Source organism: Diaphorina citri, unplaced genomic scaffold (genome assembly GCF_000475195.1).
Source record: "Diaphorina citri unplaced genomic scaffold, Diaci psyllid genome assembly version 1.1 scaffold2892, whole genome shotgun sequence".
NCBI lineage: Eukaryota > Metazoa > Arthropoda > Insecta > Hemiptera > Psyllidae > Diaphorina > Diaphorina citri.
Window position 1 is genome coordinate 3,090 of NW_007380305.1, and position 4,984 is coordinate 8,073.

Here is a 4,984-nt window from a genome sequence, read left to right on the forward strand (position 1 = left end):
AAAAAAGATGCATAGAAATAATAATAATAATTTATAAATTTATAATACATAGGTATTTTAAACGGCTCAGAAAATTTATGCAAAACGATTTCTGATGCATTGAATCCCCGATATTGTATGCCTAAACGTCATGCACTCAACTTGTGCTATTTATATTATATATGTAAGTAGGTATAGGTGCACCTTATACACCTATTACGAGTATAATGCTACCTACTATGTGCATGGAACCTATGTAGTTTCATTTGCGAAATATATTATATTTATTATGCTAAAAAGCTGAGTACTTAGAAAATATTTAAACTTATGTAAAGTCTTTTAGCGCAAACTTTTGTGCTTTCCTTCGAAACTATTAGATTGAGCTTTGCCCCTTGTGATACGGGTAACTTTATGTTCCTATGAGACCTGAAATTTTTCGCTAGATATTAGCAAATGGGTGAATATTTTATTGTTGTTATTATTATTATGTATTAGATTATTATATTGGTAAGCTCTATATGGACGCGACGACAGTTGCAATTCCGACCATTGATTGTGACTTGGCAGTGTCAAAAATATGTTCCGAAGAGAGGAGAGTGTTGTCAATTGTGCACAGTTGTTATCATAAAAAAAAAACCAACAAACAAACGAAACAAACAAACGAAACGCAACAATAAATATGACGAAAAGAAAAAATTAAAGTATGACGTAGGTGTCGTAGGTACATTGATTTATAAGTACTCGTACCTAGGTATAGGTATAACTGATATTTTTTATGAACCCTTAGAACTGTCCTAGTTCTGCAATGTGGCCGTACACAGCTGGTATTGAAACAAAGTCACAGAAAAAGTCCAAAATTCTACAGATTTGTTTCCAACGAAGATGAGTCGGTTAGTCAATTGTCAGTTTTATCCGGTCAAGATAATTCACCCAATAGACTAAAAACAATAAAAGGTCCGAGAAAGAATGTGAGAAAGTATTGTGTTGATTACACCACCGATATTTCTCCATGCTACGTTTCCCTTTAGCCACAAAGCTTGTGCCTTTGTAGCTCGCAACCATATTTCAGACTTTTATAATCTTTAATAATATAAATATATAACCTTTGTACATGCATGTAAATATATATAACATTTATATATTCCATGAAAGGAAAAAGAGAACACTTTTTTTTACTTTTAAAAAAAAAAATTTACTACACTGAACTTTATGATCATTTTTCAATTTTGCCTTGATACTTCCTTGGCAACACTCCATAAATATTTCCCTTCAATTTTTCGTTTCAGAAAAAGAAAACTATTTTTTCCTCTTCTTTTAGAGTAATTTAAAATTATGACGGTGGATAGATTTTTCCCTTTCCTTCATTTATGTTTAATAATGAACGGGTATACCATCTATTGATGGCTAAAAACTTGAGGCTGTGATTTATCTGAGAAAGAGCGAAGATGAACTCGGTCGAGGTGAGATAGGATATTGTTTCCAACAGTTTTGCATTGAGTGGTAACTTAACCAAGGATAACGTGGGATTGTTGTGGCTTTTGTTCTGAACCTCATGGTACCGGCGGCAATATTTAAAATTTATTTTATATTATTTTTTGTTTGCTTTGTAATTCCCCAGCTTGTATATCACATAAATTCAAATGAAAAGTATAATATAAACGTGCAAACTAGAGATAAAACGCTAAAAAAATGAATTCAGATTTGTACGCGTGTACCGGAAAAAAAAAATCAAGATTTAGAATTTCCCGCCATTACAAGTTTTTATTAGTTCTATTATCATGAAAGTATAAAACTCGTGATAAGAACTTAAGCGAAGCATTCCAAACGCAGCACAATGCTTTATCTCTACAGGTTGAAAACAAGCTGGATAACATACTCAGATTTTTGTAAGTCAACTCTATACTTTCATCACATGTCTTTCTCCAAAGAGACTGAATTTCACTTGTTTAGACTTCCTATTGGCGAGAATGTATCTGGACCGTCAGTATGATTCCACCTTCCCTAATAGAAAACTGTCGGACCATATGGATCCGTTTTTCCAAGGCAACTTTGAAATAACCCCATACCTGGTGATTTACTCCTATGGGCATGATACAACCCTAAGAAAGCCATCATACAAAGCTGCTCAAAACCCCCACCCCTGTATGGACAAATATGAAAGACAGTCAGAAGCATGAAATGTGTTTAGGTAATCCGCTCCGACCTGTTGTTTAGTTTCCTTTTTACTTCATCGCACCTTGATTGTGCCAATTAAGTCGCAATACTAAATAAATACCACCCCCCCCTACCTTATAACCTACAGTGGTAAAATCGCCACAGATAAAATGAAAGTGCATATCACTCATCACATCCTACATGCTACCTACACGTAAAAAAACTTAATTAAAAATTCAGTTTGTTAGTCATGTCAATTCATTACTGAAATGAAAATTTACGTTGGTGAAGCAGAAACTATCATCGAAACCAGGTCAAACGCAGCAGATTTAATCAAATTTTTTGTTCTACTATAAATAAAATGTAGTTTGTCTGGTACATTGGCTATAGAATCGTGGAAATTTTTAGTTATTCTTGACTCCTTATGAATCCACGATTCCAAAAATCCATTAGAAAAATTTCTGTCTTCTGTCTGTCTGTCTGTCTTTCGTGTCTGTCTGTCTGTCTGTCTGTGTGTGTGTATGTCTGTCTGTACGCGCTAAATAATAGACCTTTGGCTTGTCCCTCTTTTCACGAGAAAAGGTTCGACCGATTTTGATGAAATTTTTTGTGGTTGTTAAGAAAAGTACTCCGGGTGACATACGGCTACTTGAAATTTTACATTCCATTCCTGGATTCAAAATGGCGGCGGTTCAAAGCGTGAAGAAAATGGCCCTAATAATCCGTTTTTGTCCTCTTTTCACGAGAAAACGGCTCAACCGATTTTGATGAAATTTTTTTTGGTTGTTAGGAAGGTACTCGGGGTGACATAGGCTACTTAAAATTATCACATTTCTCATCCTGATTCAAAATGGCGGGCGGTTCAAATTATGGCCTATTATGCTGCTCTGTGAGACATGTCAGGGAGCGCGTAGCGCGACCGTTGTGTGTGTGTATGTGTGTAGTGGATGTGTGTGGTGTGTGTGGTGTGTGTGGATGGGTGTGTGTGTGTGTGATGGGTGTGGTGGTGGGTGGTGTGGTGTGTGGTGGGTGTGTGTGTTGGGTGTTGTGAATGTGTGGTGTGATGGGTGTGTGGTGTTGGGATGTGTGTGATGGGTGTGGGTGTGTGGTGAGTTGGGTGGGGTGTGTGTGTGTTGTGTGGTGGGGATGTGTGTGGTGGGTGTGTGTGGTGTGTGGTGGTGGGTGTGGGTGGTTGTGGTGGGTGACTTTTTGGTGTGTGGTGGATGTGGTGTGTGGTGGTGGGTGTGGTGTGATGGGATTGTGTGATGGGTGTGGTTGTGTGTGGGCTGGGGGGGTGTATTTGTGTGTGGTGTGGTGGTCCCGTACAAAGACGTCAACCACTAGTCTCTCACTAATGTAAATAAAACAAGCTGGGCCCATAACAAACTCACATTTTTTTTCCTGTCCTACTCTGTACTATTTCCTCTCTGTTTCCTTTCCCACACATCTCAGTTTCATATTCTCGTTTCTCTCTCTCTCTCTCTCGCTCTCCCCCTCCTCCCCCCACCTTCCCTCAGAACTGTCCCGGACACAAAACACGCCCCAGATAAAATGTTCAGCTTTTTAAATCTTCTGACATTTTTTGCTTTTCCTCCTAAAACCCTTTGTAAAAAGATTTTTATACGGGGTGACTCCGGTGGTAAGAAAATGTGTAGGTTACAGGGTGGAACAAATGCAAGACTATGGGGAACTTTTCTTAGCAGGTACATATTTGGGCACACCCTATTTTACCTACAGACGTGTAAAAAGAAGAATTTTGTGGTACATTTTTTTTTCTTTCTTCTGTCGTTCAATACCACTTTGACAAATTCCAATTATGGGGCGAGGTCCATCGACGCATATTCAGTAAGATTGAAAGTTGGTGGTTTTTTATGTAAATCCAATTCATCGAGCCCCTACATACCCTCCGTTCTTTTTGGCGGTCTGAGCCAAAAAAGTAATCTTTCAGGACAAGTAGGTATAATACAAGTATGGGCTAGCGCTTGTACGGTCGACCTCGGCATAACACCTATGTTGAGTTTTCCCTGCTAATAAGCCCGAGCAAAGGTTAACCCCAATGGGGTTTAAATTACTTTTGCACACACACACCACACATGAGACAACTTTTCTTGGACTCAATCCTCCGCCCATCCGGATGAGGTGCAATTTCCTTGACTTTCTCACATAAGATTGACTTATTTTTATAGTAGAGACCATTAAATTTCCTTTATTTTTTATATCAACATGGTGTTTAGCCATCACCTTCATAAAACAATAATTTTCCTTCGGATGGTGGATGAGAGCTGAAATGCGTGGGTTTCCATTTTGGAAGGTAGGTAAGTAAGGTCAGTCCACGGGTCACTACTCACGTAAACCTGATTCAGGTGTGACCTGATTAACCAAAAGTTTCGTGTCGCATCCCTTTGTCACATATTGACAGCTGCGTGCCAAATTTCCAAGACTCTAGCTCTTACCGTTCTCGTGAGATATTTGTTTACAGACCAGATATGAGGAGACAGACAGACAGACAACACACACACGGAACCAATGGCTGAAAATTTGGATTTAGGCTTCAAGGACTTCAAAAACGTTGTTTTGCACTAAAAACTGACCATCGAAAATTTGACCCCGATTACATATACTTTCCTCTAAACTATCTAGGATAAGGAAAGTAAAAAAAGGGAGGGGAATCCATAAGACTCGCAAGTTTTTAAATAATAGAAAACTTTGTATAAATAAAATATTCTTAACTTCAAAAACTTGTGTGTGCCTTTGACTACTAGATGAATCCTGGTTTACCAGCAAAATGCCCAAGGTGGCTTTAATCAACCAATTAGCGTTAAGTAAATCAAAGGAACGTCACATTGTCCGA